We start from the raw sequence: 17,861 nt of genomic DNA, 5'->3' as shown, positions 1-17,861 counted from the left end.
TGAGAACTCAAGGGGAACTCAGGCAGCAGGATACGCCCTATTCCCAGCAGGAATAACCTTAAACCTTAAACCTGGAACCTAAACCGGGAACGCCCTAAACCCGATTATCCTAAACCGGGAACACCCTAATCCGCCCTGGTCCTTGAGCAAGGTCACCTACATGCAATGTCACTGCAAAATGTCCTATTTCCACGAGTCCTTCCACTAAGCAACATGGGGTACGCTGGCAAGGAAATTGTCATACCTACTTGGCTAATGGCTCCCAGCAGGGGAGAAGAGGGGAGAGGAAGTTTCCTTGATTTTTAAAACACTGTGATGGAAACACATCTGTGGCCCAAGTTTGGCCCATGGGCTACCAATTTATAATCCCTGATAAAAATCATCATCTTCAGATGTGTTGTAAGTTTTTTTCCTTGTATCAATGCACTATCATCAAGGTAAAATGATTTGCATTTTTACTGGCATTAGCACTAACTTTTAACTACAGTATGGGCAATGGTGATCAAGCAGGGCACACGTTTCTTCTACATATGTATCTTAACCATAGAAATGAAACCATACAACCAGAAGGTACTGCTGTCTCAAGACATGAGAGTAGCTTCACTAGTGTTGTGATTTGAAATAATTGTATTCTAATAATCTCTGTGACTTACACAACACAAGTTTATTTCTCACTCATTCTGTGTCCAACATGGTCACCAGGATAGCTGTATTTATTATTGTCACTCACAAGTTTAAGCCAAAAGAAGTTTCATTTCACCAAGTACTTCTGCCATCACTAAAGTAGGAAAAGAAGACATAGCAAATCCCATACGGTTCCTAAAGCTTCTATCCAGGAGAAATGTGTACAACTTCTGTTTTTGCTTATTAACCTTAAAGTTTACCTAAAGAAATTCCTGAAAATATAAATTTTAGGTAGAACTTAAAAAAGAAGAGTTGGGAGGGAAAAGCTTTATGATTTGGCATAATATTTATTGATCTATATTTGGTTCCTGACTTTGGATACATGTTTTTATGTGCACTTTCTGACTTTAAACCTCACAACAATCTTATGTGTGGGTATGAGCTAGGTGATACTCCCATAACAAATATCCTCACAATCTCTGTGACTTAACACAACCCAAATTTATTTCTTACTTATTCTATGTGTCCATCAGAAGATATAGTAAAGACTCTAAAAAAATCATGTGTTTGCAGAGGAATAGACAAACAAATCAGTGGAACTGGATGTAGAACCCAGAAATAAATTCCAATGATAAAGATAATAATCCAAACCAGTGGGGAAAGGTAAAATGTTTTTAAATGGTATAAAAGGATCAAGTTGAATTCATATATAAAAATAATTTCAAGAAGATTAAAAACTTATATAGATAAAAAATTGAACTGAGAGTAGCTTAGCATTAGAGCACATACTTAGCACATGCAAGGCCCTGAGTGTACTCCCTAGCACCAAAAAAGAAAAAAAGAATAGACATTCTTCAAAAATGTACATGTATGGGAGAATCTCCAATAATTGACAGTAAACTTAGAAGCTAAAAAAGAAAATATGTGTATATTTAGCTATCTTAAGATACATACAAGAAAATACAATTCATAGAGGAGCATAACCAGATGGTCTACAAATTTACAAAAAGACATTTAAATTCACTAGTATTTAGGGAAATGGGTAATACAGTAACAATGAGGTTTATGATCCTCAGTTTGGCAAAAATAAAAGAGTGATAACATCCATTTTGGTATGACTGCAGGGGGGAAATGGTGCTCTTGTTGAGAATGAGAATTGTTATAATCATTTTTGGAAAACAATCTGGCAACATTTATTGAAATTAAATGTTCATATAACTTTGACTTAGAATTCATACTTTTGGAAAACTACTTATAAAAATAAAAGCCCTAGAACACAGGGACGCATAGCCAAGGTTAATCCCAACATATCAGAAAACTGAAAACAAAGTAGATCTCAGTACATGCATAGCATATAAGTAGGTAGAAAATGAAGTAGAACTATACTGTTGACTTGGGGGGATTCTTCTGAGATATTTTCTATTGAAAATTAAAAATGTAGAAAAAGGTATATAATATGATCTTGTTTTCCTAAAACCCTATGCATAGCAATGTATATACATATATAGGTATACAAATCCATTCTATATCCATGTACATATAGTCATAGATAAGGATATATATGTACATGGATAAAATATGCAAAAATAGATGCTAGTTTGATAGCATGGGTTATGATGGGGATGGAAGGAACAGGAAAAGAGATGGGAAAGGAGGAGTTTTACCAAAAGGTGAGAAGAAAAAATAGTCTATACAAAAAAAAAAAAAAAAAACCCAACATGTATGCTATAATCCCATTCATTCCTTAATGCAAAGATTTATATATAGTGTATATACATAATTTCTGATTATGATAAAAATGCAAACCTGTGTGTATAGGAACAAAGGAAACATTACAAACTAATGTTACTTGACTATAATTTAGGCAAGATTGAGAGAGGTCCATCACTTATACTGTCACACACTAGGGAGGACTTAAACTTTACCACCTGATGGCGGGTGCTTCCCAGATGATGGCATCCATATAGGCAAAGCTTCCCTTTTGTGAAAGGATACTAATGTGGCTGTGTATTGTTGAATCTTTAAAGAATATGGCTCTGTGTCAGCCAGATCCACGTATCCCTACTCTTCAGTTTTGTCAGAGAAAATAACCTCAAATTCAGATTTCAGATTCCCATCACTTTGTCTTTACTAATGATCTAAACCTCTATGGCCTCACTGTTGAGACAGCAAGAACATTTGACTCAGTCTAGTGCCAGTCCTGCAGTACACACTCAATGACTTGGGGCAAGTCATTTTGTTTTCTACAGCCCATCTTCTCATAATCTCTAACATATGATCTCAGAAAGCCCTATTCTTTTGCTTAATAGCACTTAAAAATCTGTAATTGTATGTGTATGATTATTTGTCTGATTGCTTGTCTCTCCCACTAAAGCATAATCTCTATATGGATAGGAACAATATACTGTAGACCTAAGACCTAGCATGGCAACTGGTACAAACTCGAATTCAATACAAGTTTATTGATTTAATGAATGAGTAAATATATAAAATGAAAGAAACAAACTCAAGTATTCCACCAGCTCTAACCATATATGATTTTATAAATATGAGGAGGCTTTGATTTTTGAAATCAGGCTGTAGTTCTGTCCATTTTCCCAGATATTATTTAATAGATTAAATGCTTAAGTGAGGGTAATTGTTCTATACAGTTACTCTGAAAAAAAAATTGAGCTACTAATCATCATCTCATATATTTTAAAGGGAATGCAAGATACCATTTAACTCATAGCTTTGCCCCTTAGCAGAACTACAGTTCAACAAGATAAATATTTGCTGTATATTTCAAAAAGATTTCAATCTCCCTTTCTATATTTACCTGGATCTCTCGACAAACAAAACATGGAAGGAAGAGGATTTAGAACTATCTAGTCCAGTGATTTTCAAACCATATTTTAGTAGTAGAATCCTGTTTTTTCAAAAAGAAATCTTACATAGAATATGAATAGGTCAATATTTATATCTATCTAAATAGATAACAGGGAGGAAAGGAAGGAAGGAGGGAGGGAGGGGGGAGGAGAAGGAGAAAATATATTCCTCATTGGAAATGAGAAAAGGAACTACAGAAACCTCCCTCTCAGGCTTTGGTCCTAATATTCATATTGGGCTCCTGATTCACTACCCTTGCTGCCCCCACTGCCCCCTCCACCTGTTCAGTCTGACCATGGTGCCCCCTAATGCATCACTAAGACCAGCAGTCTATAAGTAGGTTGAAGGACTATCTTCTGAAAAATAAGGAAACTAAGACTTGCATCATATTCTCCTTTAGATTTCCAGATTCTTCTTGCCAAAAGTAAACCCTTTACTCTTTGTTTCCTGATAGTAGATTATTCTGCACAGTCTTCCTCAAAAGACTCTTATACAGATTACATTATCATTGTTTCTTATTTTAGTGAAACAGCATAATTTAATTTTTTCATATAGTTTTATTTCAACAATTCTTTTAAAATATAAAATGTTTATAAGTACTGCTTTCCAATTACAAGAAGCAGAAAATTTAAAGAATGAAAAATAATATTGACCTTTATAATTACATGCTTAAATTTTGATCATGTTTATTGTGAAGCCACAGAGGTAAATTAAAAGAGGATATCATTACACATTATAAAATGAAACAAAGATCTCCTTATCCAAATGGAGAGGATGTAGACGTGGTTACTTAATATAAAGCAAAAGCTATGTCTATCAAAGAACAGACTTGCAGTTATTGATCTGGAATTGGCACGATGACAAACTGCTCTGCAATTCTTCCTCTTCCCAATTAAGGTGTCTCTCTTGAACTGATTGAAAGCTGTTTGATAAGTATACTTTTTTCAAGATGGTGTGCTCAGTTGGGGGTCTTTTTATTAAACTGAAATTCCATCATTAGCTTTGACTAGCACCAGCTGCTGTATAAATTCTGTGTTGATGTAGACCTTCACTGGTATTCCAAATATTGCAGGTGAATCTCTGACTCCAAAATCTTCAATCATGCAGTATGAATAATTAACATCTGATAAATGCAGAATAGAAAGGACTCTCATTAGAAGACATGATACTGGGGTCACAATCCCACCTTCATTCCTCAGAACACTAATCCAAAGAGGATTTTAGTTGTAAAAAAAATAGTGTTTAAATCTTTCCACTTCCTAATCTTTCCCTATTCTTACTTAGAAACGAAAAGTTAGAACATAGATGAAATGTCTATACCTAATCAGAAACAAAAAGTTAGAACATAGACGAAATGTTTTAGTTTTATAGAAAAGTTAAAGACAGAATCCAAGCTCCTGCACATTCTGGTGTTTATTTGAAGGCCCTTATTCCAGATAAATTCCCATGCATATGAAGCCCATGATCCTTCTCATGTCTATCACTTTTTGGGGGGAGGTGGGGGGTGGAGAGGATTGAACCAGGGTCTTGTGCATGCGAGGCAAGCACTCTATTAACTCATCTATATCCCCAGCCCCCGTGTCTATCACTTTTAATATAAAAGAGAAACTCTATTCATATATCTAATATTTCTAGGAGGTATATAGTAAAAAGATATAGTAAAAAACAGGACAGTTCCTTACAATATTGAATTTATAAAAGCATTTACCTTGTGTGCAAGGTGTGCCAAGTAAGATTTTTCCTAAATGTATTAGTTGTGTTACAGAAGATATATTTTAAACCAGTTGTAAATTTGAAACAATGAAATAACAAAAAACGTTAAAATAAAACATGTCATGATCTGTGGTAAAGAACAGAATGTTCAAGAGTTCAATTCCTGAGCCTTAATTTCTTCACATGTACAATGGGGATATTAGTAAGTATCAGATTTGGGAGATTATTTTTAAGCACTGAGACTATGCACATATAGTATTTAGTGTAGCACAGTGTATTTATTTTCTATTCATAAAAAAAATTACCACACCCTTACTGGCTTAAAACAACAACCATTTTTTTATTTCACAGCTTCTGTAGGTCAGGGAATGAATTAGACAGGTCCTCCACTCAGGGAATCACAAGGTTGCAATCAAGTGTCTCCTGGTTTGTGTTCTCATTCAGTCTTGACTGAGGAAGGTACCCCTTCCAAGTCCACTTATGTTCTTGACAGAATCATTTCTTTATGGCTCTAAGACTAAGAATCCAAGCTTCTGCCCCAGTTTCTTCATCATGTGGGCTTTCCCAACATGGCTGCTTACTTCATCGAGCCAGCAAGGAATATAAAATAAGTCTTCTAGCAAGACAGAGCCTTACATTATGTAACACAATTACAGGAAAGACACCCCATCATTTTTACCATAATGTTGGTTAGAAGCAGGTCATTAGACTTGTCCACACTCAAAGTGTGAACATCAGGAAGCAGGGATCATTGAGGGTCACCTAGAGTCTGTGGCCACCTATAGTAAATGAAAACGTGAATTTGTGAGTGAATGAATAAAAGAGTGAGTGAAACTGGGTGTGAATGATGTTAAGTCACATGCCTCTTGAACAACAGAAAACAGAAAATTGTTCTGAATATAGGATAAACAAGTGAACAATAAACTGCACAACTTTAGTCATAACAAGTATTCAACCTTCTGTTAGGGAAGAATGATAGGGAAGAAGTACCGGAGGACTAGGGCTGGGGCTCAGTGGGAGAGTGCTTGCCTAGCACATGCGAGGCGCTGGGTTTGATCCTCAGCACCACATAAAAATAAATAAATAAAGATATTGTGTTCAACGGCAACTAAAAAAAGAATTACCGGGCATGAGCTTTGGAGTCCAGAGAATGTCAGAGTGGTGGGAAATGGAACCCTAAAGGAAGAATACAGCTTTTAGTCCCACTTTAAAGTGATAATTTCTACAATTAGAGCAAAAGGAGAAATAAGAAATAAAACTAAATAATAAAATATAGTTATATAACATTTAAAGTCTAAGCAATAAAAAATTAACAATGAAAACAAAAAAGTTCACCATAAACAGAAAATAGTTATCATCTCCAAACATATAGATAAACACTACCAATATCCCCAGTGGATAAATGGGTAGAGAATATGATTATATGATTCTATCAGAGGAAATATGAAAGGTAAAATAAATTTAAAAAGCAGTTTAAATCTAATATAGATGGGACAGAGACAGTACAAACAAACAACAACAACAAAAATTTAAGTACCAAACCATAATTTTTACTTCTCTAGCTGATTACCTCAAGATGAGAGATCAAACAAGGAAATAAACTGCATTTGTATTATTCACCAAACACCTAGCAAAACTTGTAACTCACCCTGGGCAGATGAATATTTGATGATAATTAATTCACAGGTAGTCAGTGGTAAGAGAGTATGGATGACTGCTGTCCTCAGATAATTAAAAAAAAAAACTTCTTTTCAACATCATAGGTTCATATTAACATGAAGCTAACGTGGGGGTGGAGGGAAATTATTTAGAATTCTTCCAAATTTACTTTAATCCTCTGGTGGCTAGAAAATATAAAACAGATACAGATCAGACTCAGGAAGAACAAGAACACTATGCAAATGGGCCAGATTCTCCACAGGAAGAGATTCTGCCAAAGGATAAAGTTAGGGTCTCTACTTAAACATTCTTATGACAATGCCTTGGTTTCTGCCAACCTCCTTCCTTGTGGCTTTAGCACTCTTCTTGGACCTGGAACAGGAGTGGTAACAAAGCAAGGTGTTCTGCTTTTCCCTCTCCCCTAAGCTTGTACTGGGTAGACTGGATATTAGTTTTTATGCCAATGATAATATGCCCAATATATTTGTTTACAGTTATCATCAGATCTTTTTAAGGAATAAGCTATAGTGTGCCCTGTGTCATGTCCAGGAATGGAAAGTCCAATGGTTAAATGAATAATAGTAAATTAAATATTTTTTTGTTGTTAATGTTATTTTTATCTTCAATGGGAGTGTGGCAGACAGGGATGGGTTTGTCCCTGGAATATAGATGGTCTCTTTAGTGATGTCAGGGAGGGCAGACCCTTATGAGACAGCTGCAGCACAGAATGAGCGGAGGAGAGAGCCACAGAAGCACAGTACCTGGCGGTGCTAAGTGACAAATGGGCAGCACCTGGTGTCTGAAGTCTGTCAGCCCTGGTTAGGGCCTGTGGTTTCCAAAAAGAACTCCAAGCTGACTAGCCACAAGAGATTTCTGTAAGCTCTTCAAACCAGTGCCAGCCACCTTCACTGATTTGGGGCAGGATTAGTCTGGGGCCTGAAGCAGGGCTGGGGGACAAAAAAGAGATATGGCAAATGTGAGTGAAGAGGAAAATGAGGAAGGAAGTTAGAGAGCCCAGCATGTGGTAGTTACAGTGCCTTTCTGAGAATTGCCACTTGTTATGCTCTGGAAAAGAGGAGGGAATAGATTACAACAGAGACCTTCAGAGGGAATGGGCACACCACACATTCATTCTTTACATTTGGCCCAGGTGAAGGTTGGATGTCCCAGCTGGGTCCCCTCTGATCTCTTCCCCTCCCTCAGGCTGATCCTCTAAATTATCTCGACTCTTTACCTCGATTCTTCGGAGGTCCATCCCTGGGGTAATAACCCGTATTTGCACTCAGTGAATCTTCAACATGCATGCCGCATCATCAGCACATCTTCCTTGGACTGTGAACTTCTATGCAGTGACCAGATCTATGTAGTTCTCTTAAAAGAGTATGTAACACTATAAACAATTGCAGGGTTAATATTTTTAAGATGAAGAAGCTAATACTACTTATAAAAATGTAAAAAGAGAGATTCATAAAGCCATTCTTTTTTTCTTTCTTTTTTTTTTTTTTTATACAGTACTGGGAATTGAACTTGAGGACTCATCCATGCTAGGCAAAGGCTGTACCACTGAACTACATCCTCAGCACTAGCCATTCTTTGTGTGTGTGTGTGAAAGCTCAATTGAACCTGAAAAATTAGTACTCTGTTGGTGAGAAAACAACATCATCTCCAATTCTTAAATTGAAACTAGCTTTCTTATGCTTTTTAAAATATTTGCCATCACAGTCCCACTTCCAGAAGCCTAGTGTAAGGGAATAATCAGCAAAGCAAAGAAAAATGTATGTGTAAACACATGCAAACCAATGTGTCTAAGTATGGGAAGATGGCCAAGTGAAACTTGGAACACCTGTAGGAAAAAGGAATATCTGGCAGTTATCAAAAATCATAGTTAATAACTTTAACAGGAAAATGCTTATATTAAAATAGCAAGTGAAAAAAGTACAGTATGTTTTCAACTATGTTTTTCTAAAGCACTGGAAAGAAATACACCAAAATACTAAAAAACAACCACTACTGCCTCCCAATAATGGTGAGGAGGGGTTCTAAATGATGACAGAAATGGCTTATGTGTGAGCAATGAGGAAACAGGATGTGTCAAATGGAGCTAAATAAAGGGAAACTTAATTGTTTTTTGAATGCTGTGTGAAAGTCCTGAACAGAGTATCTAATGCCATTAACAATTGTTTTTAATAATTAAAGATGTTTATTGGAACAAGTCTCTGGGGAGAAGAGAACTTATTTCTACAATGAACAAGAATATGCCATATTGGCTTAGTGAAGGAAACTGAGAGCTAAGAAAGTCTGAGTGAGCACATGAGACAACTCAGGTATAACAAGGAGCCTATTGCCTCTGCTGAGCAGCTGAATAAGAATCAGGATGCAAGTAAGAAGTTGTGAAATGAAACTCACTGTAGGCATTGTGGACATATGTGGGAAGAAGGTATAGGTAAGACATTAGGCCAGTCTTAGTTTCTAAACTTAAATGTCCATCTGGAATTACATGGGTGACTTCTAAAACTACAGGTGTGCAGTCAGGAAGGCCCAGGCCAATGTACTCACAGCAGATTGTAGATAAGAACAAAATGAGACATAATAGAGGAAAGGATGGCTCTCAGCAAGGCAGTAGATAGATAAGGGAAGGAACTAACAAGGCACATGCATGCCATGTGGTCTCACTCATTTATCCCTCACAACAGTGATCCCTAACAAGTATGGGTTTCTCTATCTAATCCCCATTTATTCCTTCTCCTGCTTGCATTTGCAACCTCTGCCTTCGTACTGATGCATCTCTGAAACATTTACATGTTCTTACTCATCCCTTACTCCCCTTCCAACTGCTGCACCCCCGACTCTATCATCTTCAAAGTCCTAATGCTCTGATTACCCACAAATGGTTATTTCATGCCCTTATACCCCTCCACTCCTACCATCTGTCTCCTGTGTCACCTTCTTTCTAAAATTGCTTTCACCAATGTGAAATTTTACCTCCTCTGGGTAAAATTGATTGCATGTTTTCCATTTTTTTACCTTACATGAATTTTTGGCCACTTTAACCTCTGAAATTCAATTTTAGATTTATTTGTCTAGCTACGTAATGAATATCCCCAGCCCTTCTATTTTATTTTATTTTATTTTTTATGGTACTGGAGTTCGAACCCAGGGCCTTGCACATGCTAGACAAATATTCTACCTTTGAGCTGCATCCCTAGTTCTTTTTATTTTATTTTGAGACAAGGTCTCATTAAGTTGCACAGACTGACTTTGAACTTGCAATTCTTGTGCCCTAACCTCCTAAGTAGCTGGGATTATAGACCTGTGTCACCATGCCCAGCCAACCCACAGTTGCTTTAAAACTCAAATTCAATGTATTCCAAGCTGAATTCATTCCCCCCCCCACGACCAGATCTGCTCCATGTTCTCTATTTCAGTTATGTCCAAAGATATAAATGTGAAGTGCCAAAAAAATTGTCATGTTATATATAAAGAAGTAAAGCTATGGGCTGGGGATGTAGCTCAGTTGGTAAAGTGCTTGCCTTGTATGTGCAAGGCCCTGAGTTCAATCCCCAGTACCACACAAAAGAAAAAAAAAAAAAGAAATAAGAGAAGTAAAGCCATAAATGGAAAAAATTATTATAAAAATCTAAGCAGATTCTATCTATCTTGAAATAGATTTGTAGGTAATACATTTCTCCTCCAATTTAAGGAAGTCAAAACAATCAAAAAAACTATATTATGGGAGCTGAGGTTGTGGCTCCTTAGTAGAGCACATGCCTAGCACATGCGAGGCCCTGGGTTTGATCCCTAGCAACACATAAAAATAAATAAAATGAAGGTATTGGCTCCAACTACAAGTACAAAATAAATATTTTTTAAAAACCTATATTATGGATATGATTTATACTGGAAAGATAACTTAAATTAACTGAACAAAAACCTAAAGTTCTTAGTCCTAATCAAAAGACTGGCAAAATAATGCACATTTATATTTTCTTATTGAGATAAAATTCATATAATATACAATTAGACGTTTACTAAACTCCACAATTATATAAAAGTGTAATATACTTGTAAAATCATAAATTTTTTAAAAAGTATAAAATTCAGTGGTTTTTAATGATTGATGATATTGTGCAACCACCACTCTCTAGTTGCAAGTTTTTTTCATAACCCCAGAAGAACACCTTGTACTCTCCCTTCCTCTGTCTCCTGGCAACCCCTAATCTGCTTAAATTGAAATAGAATATTTAAGACAAATAGATAATATTTGTATGACTCTCCACTGACTCTTTTGATTAATCTACTAACTATTGGTCCACCTCAAGTCAGATAAGTGAGCATTTTATGTCCATACAGTTCTGAACTGTAGTCACTTATTTAGCTGTCTGTCCCCCACATCCCAGATTTGGGGTGCTTTATAGGCAGGGGCCATGCTTAAGCTGTTCCTCTGAATTTTCAACACCTGGCATAATGCCTGGTACATAGTGCCATATTTGCAGGATTAATTCAAAATACCCAAGAAGTTAAGTACTTTATCCATGCACATATAGTTGATATATGATGAATCACAATTTAAGCCTAAATCTCTCTCATAGCACATGAGGTAGTAAGTGAGGCCTGTCCGGAAGGTGAATTTAGGCAGCCATCAAATTAGAGTTAATACTGAAATGGGCTTACTGTGTGCTTGGACACGTATTATGTGGACACATATTAAGTTCTGAACACATATTATGTTATTTAATCTTCCTACTAACCCTACAAGATAAGTATTATTATTAGTCAAAAACTTTGGAGTGAGAAGCAGAGATGCCTAAATCAAATTAAAGTTTCAAAGGAAACCAGAGGAAGGTTTTGAGTCCATGAGTCAATTTTTCAAATAATGGAAAGAATCATCATTTTCTCACTAGAACTGGTTTTAGGAAGTGAAGCAAGATGTCTGAAATAGAGCCCTCTCTCTGACATTTGCCCTCCAAAAAGGTGTATGTGCACGCACACACACACACACACACACACACACACACTTCTTGGGATGGATCTCAAAATTCTTGCTTATGATTGTAAAAGATGTGATTTCTACGTTTGCTCTGTTGAATGCCATTGTGTGTCCTGCAGATACAAACGTATCTACTGTAAACCGGAATACTTCAAGGTCCCACCACACTCTGAATACCCCCAGATTTATGCCTCTCTGAGAGCTGCTGCCTCCTGCACAAGCACCAGGACATCTGCCCTTCTGTTGGGCACTGCCACCAAAATTCTGGAACACACACAGGCCAACATTTCTCAGTGGTTTGTGAAACAGTGGAGAAGAATGCCTTTGCATTTACACTTTGCATTAGATGTTGGCAAATCAATAATGGCTAGCTCTTCAAAGAGGCTTGGGTTCATATATGAATACACGACTAGTGTAACTTCACATCATGTACAACCACAGGAATGGGAAGTTATACTCCAAGTATATGTCAAAATACATTCTACTGTCATGTATAACTAAAAGAACAAAGAAAAAAATTATTTTGAAGAAAAGATGGATCTTCTGGTTTTTATGCACCATGCATTCTCACCCAGGATTCAGAACTGAGCTCACAGAAATCTGGGGCAAATACAACCAAACCCGAGGTACTTGGAATAACTCTTCTGCTGCAACAACTGGGCCAGGCTTATCCTACTCAATTCCCCTCCCCTAACTCCTTCCCAGGACAGATGATACCAAGTTTTAAAGGTGGACACTTTTAGCCTAGAGCTGGAACCCCATCTCACTTACTCTCAAGCCCATGTGTGTGAAGTAGACGTCAAAGAAAAGCAATTTGAATCCCTATAAAGGATGGAGCTCAGAGTTTGGTGACAAAGACTTTTAGCACTAAGTTATATTCTGAGTTTTTCTGTAAAAGTTTTGTGTTTTATTCAGAATGTTGGGGAGGAGTTGAGTGAATGGAAATAAAGAAGGTATAAGAAGTGTAATCCTAAAATGTAGAGGTTTAATTTCCATGTTTGTCTTGTCATTGCAAGAACTATTTTAGTGGAATTTTATTAACCATACCACTTCAGGACCTTGGTTAAGATGCACTTTTTGTGCAATGCCTCTGTATAGACCACTGCATCCCCTTGGGAGAGTCTGACAGAGTGAGGTGAACACTGCACCTTCAAAGAGCACAGAGCACACATGAAGACACAAACCGACATCTCTCCAGCATTCCAAATCTCTGGAGGTGGAGTTGGGGATCTTGATTAAGCTCTCTGTTTCAATTTTACCACCTCTTCTAGTTTTCTATGACCCATACACATTGGTTGTGTAGTAAAAAATGAAGTAAAATAAAAAAAGAATACCCTTCAATCAGAGTTGGCACCCAGTGCCATATGTCTCAGCTTTCCCACAGCCTTCACAAGAACTGGTCTGAGTTCCTTTAGCACAAGACACAAATGCTAAAAGGAACCAGGGGACATCTGGCCCAAATTCTTCTCTTGCTCTCTCTCTCTCTCTCTCTCTCTCTCTCTCGCTCTCTCTCCCTCTCTCTCTGTTTTATTACTGAGCAAATTATACACTAAGGATTTTTTGGAGGGTAGGAGAACCCAGCCCTTTCTATTTTTTATTTTGAGACAGGGTCTTTCTAAGTTGCTTAAGGCCTCATTAAGTTTCTGAGGCTAGCTTTGAACTTGCCATCCTCCTGCCTCACCCTCTGGAGCCTCTGGGATTACAGGCATCCGCCACCACACCCAGATACTCTTAAGATCTTACCAAAGATTTTACCATGCATTAAAAATTCCAAGCTGCCACCATTTGACCCAGCTATCCCACTCCATGGTTTTTACCCAAAGGACTTAATATCAGCATACCACAGTGATGCAGCCACATCAATGTTTATAGCAGCTCAATTCGCAACAGCCAAACTATGGAACCAACCTAGCTGCCCTTCAACAGATGAAGAGATAAAGAAAATATTGTATATATACACAATAGAATATTATTCAACCTTAAAGAAGAATGAAATTATGGCATTTGAAGGTAAATGGATGGAGCTGGAGAGTATCATACTGTATGAAATAAACCAATCCCCCAAAACCAAGGGCTGAATGTTTTCTCTGGTAAGTGGATGCTAATTCACAATAAGGGGATGAGGGCTAGGGAAAAACAGAGGTACTTTGCATTAGGCAGAGGGGAGTGAAAGGAGGAGAAAAGGTACGGAGGTAGGAGGGATAGTAGAATGAATTGAACATTATTACCCTATATACATATATGATTACACAACCAGTGTGATTCTACATGCTATACAACCAGAAGAAAAAGAAGTTATATTCTATTTATGTATGATGTGTTAAAATGCATTCTACTGTCATGTATAACTAATTAGAACAAAATTTTTTTTAAAACTCCAAGCTGTTATGTTCATAAAAATAATAATAAGTGGGTTAAGAAGACTTTGCCAATGTTTTTACAAAATAAACAGGTTGGATGTTGAATAATTATTTGCCTGAAAATAAAAGTAAAAGGCTGTATTTATTAATTTTGGGGAGGTATGAGGAATTGAACTCAGGCACTTACTTGAACACTGAGCCACATCCCCAGCCCTATTTTGTATGTTAGAGACAGGTTCTCACTGAGTGGCTTGGCACCTTGCCATTGCTGAAACTGGCTTTGAGCTTGCAATCCTCCCGTTTCAGCCTCCCGAACCTCTGGGATTACAGGCATGTGCCACCACGCCACGCTATAAAAGGCTTTAAATGAAATGTTTTTCAAAAGTGTTCCTTTCTGTTATTCATTTCTTAATGTCAACCTAAATAAATAAAATATTCTACTTCAAACATTCAATTTTTAGACAAACTCTTTTAGTAAGCTGTTTTCTAAAATATGGAATTAGGTTTGTTTTTATTGTGTTTTGCTTCTTTTCTCAATCAAAATAATTATGATTTTATATATATATATATATATATATATATAATGATCATATATATACTTCTTGTGAACTAAGTAACAAACATTTTAGGTATAAATTAAAATTTCTCTGTAATAACTGACTTGCTAGAATGTTTATATCCTGAGCATGATCTTTATCATCATTCCCTCAAACATCTAAATTGGTCTTGAAGTTTACAAATGATTTCTATATATACTGTCTCTCTTCATAACTGCCTTATAATTCCTATTTTGTTGGAGGGGAATTGAAAGTCATGAAGGCTAAATGATTTGCCTGGAATCTCACAGTCAGTTCAGGTGCAGAGCCAGGACTCAATCTCAGATCTGCCAACTCTATATTTTTTTTCTTTACTCTACCACATTGCTGTTTTGTTGCTTTAGTTGCTAAATTTTAGTAGTGGTGGCATTTTCCTTGACTTAGAAAACCAAGGTTTAATTTAAAATTAAATATTTAAAAGTAGCTACCCAGCTGGGCATGGTGGCACATGCCTAATCCCAGTGGCTTAGGAAGCTGAGAGAGGAGGACCAAAAGTTTGAGGCCTGCCTCAGCAGTTTAGCAAGGTCCTAAGCAACTTAGCAAGTCCCCATCTCAAAATAAAAAATGAAAAGAGCTGGAGATGTAGTTCAATGGTACAGGGCCCTTGGGTTCAATCCCCAGCACAATAAATTAATTGATTAAAATAAAACTTAACTACATTTACCAAAGCTCCAAAAGACTAATCCAGGGGTACAAACTTAGCCCAAAAGGAACCCTCCTATTTCATTTCACATCTATATGCCCTTTAAAACCTAGGCATTTGCCAGGTATGTGGCATACACCTGTAATCCATGACTCAGAAGGGTGAGGCAGGGAGATCAAAAGTTTGAGGCAACTTTAGCAAAACATTATCTCAAAAATAAAAATTAAAAAGGACTTGGGGATATGGCTTAATGGTAGAGTGTCCTGGGTTCAATCCCAAGCAAGAAAGAAAAGAAAAGAAGATATCAAATCTTAAGGACATGTGTGTGAGACCAACCTTGCACTTGACTGAGTCACACTCCCCGGCTGGGTGCTGAGGCGCTCAGTCACAGAAATGTGGCAGAGCTTTCCCCACCCTTCTTAGGTTCGAGGGTCTCGTGCATGGGTGTGTCTTGCTACAGCCCCATGGGTGAAGCTATGCTCACCTGTTCCTTTGTAACATTACCCCTTGCCCTGTTTAGGATAGAATCTTCCATGGAAGTGCCTTATGTGTGTCCCCTTCTCTTACTGTGCCCTTGGGTGTGGCCTACTCAGGTGTCAGTCAACCTGCTGACAGTGGACATCATGAGATAGACTCAGCCCCCTGAAACCTGACCCTTTGCCTCATTTGAATAGCTTTTCCTCATAAAGGGGGTCAGCGTGTGCTCTCGCTCTCTCTCTTTCTGCGGACCCTTAAGGTCAGAGGAGCCGTCACAGTGACCCCAAAGAAAAAGGTATTTGTGTCTCTTGTGTGGTTATTTGGTGCAGCCTAGTCAGCCCAGTTTAACTGGAGTGACTACTGAGCCTTTTAGTCGTGAGAACAGAAACCCGGCAGACATGCATTTGAAAAATAAATACTGGCTCCAAGTTCAAGGAGAGGAGCAAAGAGAAGAAGTTAGACCTTAGAATTTTCTTTGCATTACAATTAGTGACATGGTTGCCAATGTCCCTCTTCAATCACTATATTTAAAAAATTATTTGAAAGTATGAACAAAATGTTCCATTAGAAGGAACAAGCCTAAATAATAAGAAATAAGGCAATGTAATAGTCCTTTTTTGTTATTATAATAAAATACCCAAGGCTGGGTCAATTTATTAAGAGGTTTATTTAGCTCACTGTCGTGGAGATGTTTTAGTCAGCTTTGCATCACTGTGACCAAAAGACCTAACAAAAACAACTTAGAGGATGAAAAGTGTATTTTGGTTCATAGTTTCAGAGGTTCAGTCCATGGTTGGCAACTTCATACCTTTAGGCCTGAGGTAAGACAGAATATCATGGCAGAAGGGCATGGCAAAGAGAAGCAGCTCAGAACATGGCAACCAGGAAGCAGAGAGAGAGCTCCACTCACCAAGGATAAAATATAAACCCCAAAGGCACACACCCCAAGTGACCTACTTTCTCTAGCTACACTCTACCTGCCTATAGTTATCACCTACTTAATCCATATCAGTGGATTAATCCTGCTCTCATAATATAATCATCTTACTTCTGAACATTTTTGCATTGTCTCACACATAAACTTCTGGGGACACCTCATGTCTCAATCATAGTAGCATGGTACAGGCATCAGCTCCTAGTGGTGGGGAGGGCCCCATGGTAAATGGTGCTATAATGCTGGGAGCACTTTTGGGAAGAAGACATCATATCCTGAGACAGAAGTTTGGAGAGTGATTTAGGGGCTTAGGGATTGGGCTTGCTTTTAAACAACTTGATCTACCTAGGACTAACTCAGGGTTCATGAGAACTACCTTGATCCCATTTAGAGCAGTGCCTTCAGTGACCTGCCAGTAGGCCCCACCACCTCTATACTACCACACTAAGGGGCAGGGAAAGCACAACACATGAACTCTCCCGGGAACACACCACATCCAAACCATAGCAGAGAGTATCCAAGAAGAGATTCAGACACAGAGCTAGATTAAAATTCTGTTCTGGAAATTTCAAATCTGTCAGTCATCTTGTTTCAGACAGTAAGCACATACATACTAGGGCAAATGATGCATACTCCAATTCAGTCACAGAGGACAAGGGGAGGTGGTACGTGGGTGTTCTTTAGAACCTCTTGGGTAGGTTTGTCAGATTTAGAAAAAATAAAAATAAAAGATATCCAATGATATTTTAATTTATAATAAGCAATTAATTTTTAGTACAGTACATAACATACAATATTTGGGACCTATTTATACTAAAAAATTTTCATTACTTATCTGAAATTAAATTTAACTTAATCTTCTGTATTTTACATGGCCACCCTCCCCTAGGGGTTAATCCATAGGGCAGCCTTGAGCCAGTCTCAGGGGATACTTGTTTGAGTACATGCCTGATAGGCCAAGAACTAGAACTGAGCTAATATGAGCAAGTCTGAATTAAGT

At 37.5% G+C, this 17,861-nt stretch overlaps 1 long non-coding RNA gene across 10 annotated transcripts in view; it reads right to left on the bottom strand.

Annotated features, from left to right (window-relative positions):
- Nucleotides 1-1,533: 1,533 nt before the first annotated feature.
- The window catches only part of LOC125615246, a 45,089-nt gene continuing 28,761 nt past the window's right edge, over nucleotides 1,534-17,861 (bottom strand). For 6 of the 10 annotated variants that reach the window (XR_007345803.1, XR_007345807.1, XR_007345809.1 and 3 more), the window contains exons 5-8: nucleotides 7,626-8,254; nucleotides 6,854-7,049; nucleotides 6,330-6,381; nucleotides 1,534-4,615 (exon numbers count right to left, since the gene is read on the bottom strand). This is a non-coding gene — a long non-coding RNA (uncharacterized LOC125615246). Of the gene's footprint in view, nucleotides 4,616-5,884; nucleotides 5,985-6,329; nucleotides 6,382-6,853; nucleotides 7,050-7,625; nucleotides 8,255-17,861 lie in introns of all 10 variants that reach the window. The other 4 variants (XR_007345812.1, XR_007345805.1, XR_007345806.1 and 1 more) reach the window with 4 other exon arrangements.

Source organism: Marmota marmota, unplaced genomic scaffold, assembly GCF_001458135.2.
Source record: "Marmota marmota marmota unplaced genomic scaffold, marMar, whole genome shotgun sequence".
Taxonomy (NCBI): Eukaryota; Metazoa; Chordata; class Mammalia; order Rodentia; family Sciuridae; genus Marmota; species Marmota marmota.
The sequence above is the reverse complement of the archived record's forward strand: the minus strand, read 5'-3'. Positions and strand labels throughout refer to the sequence as shown.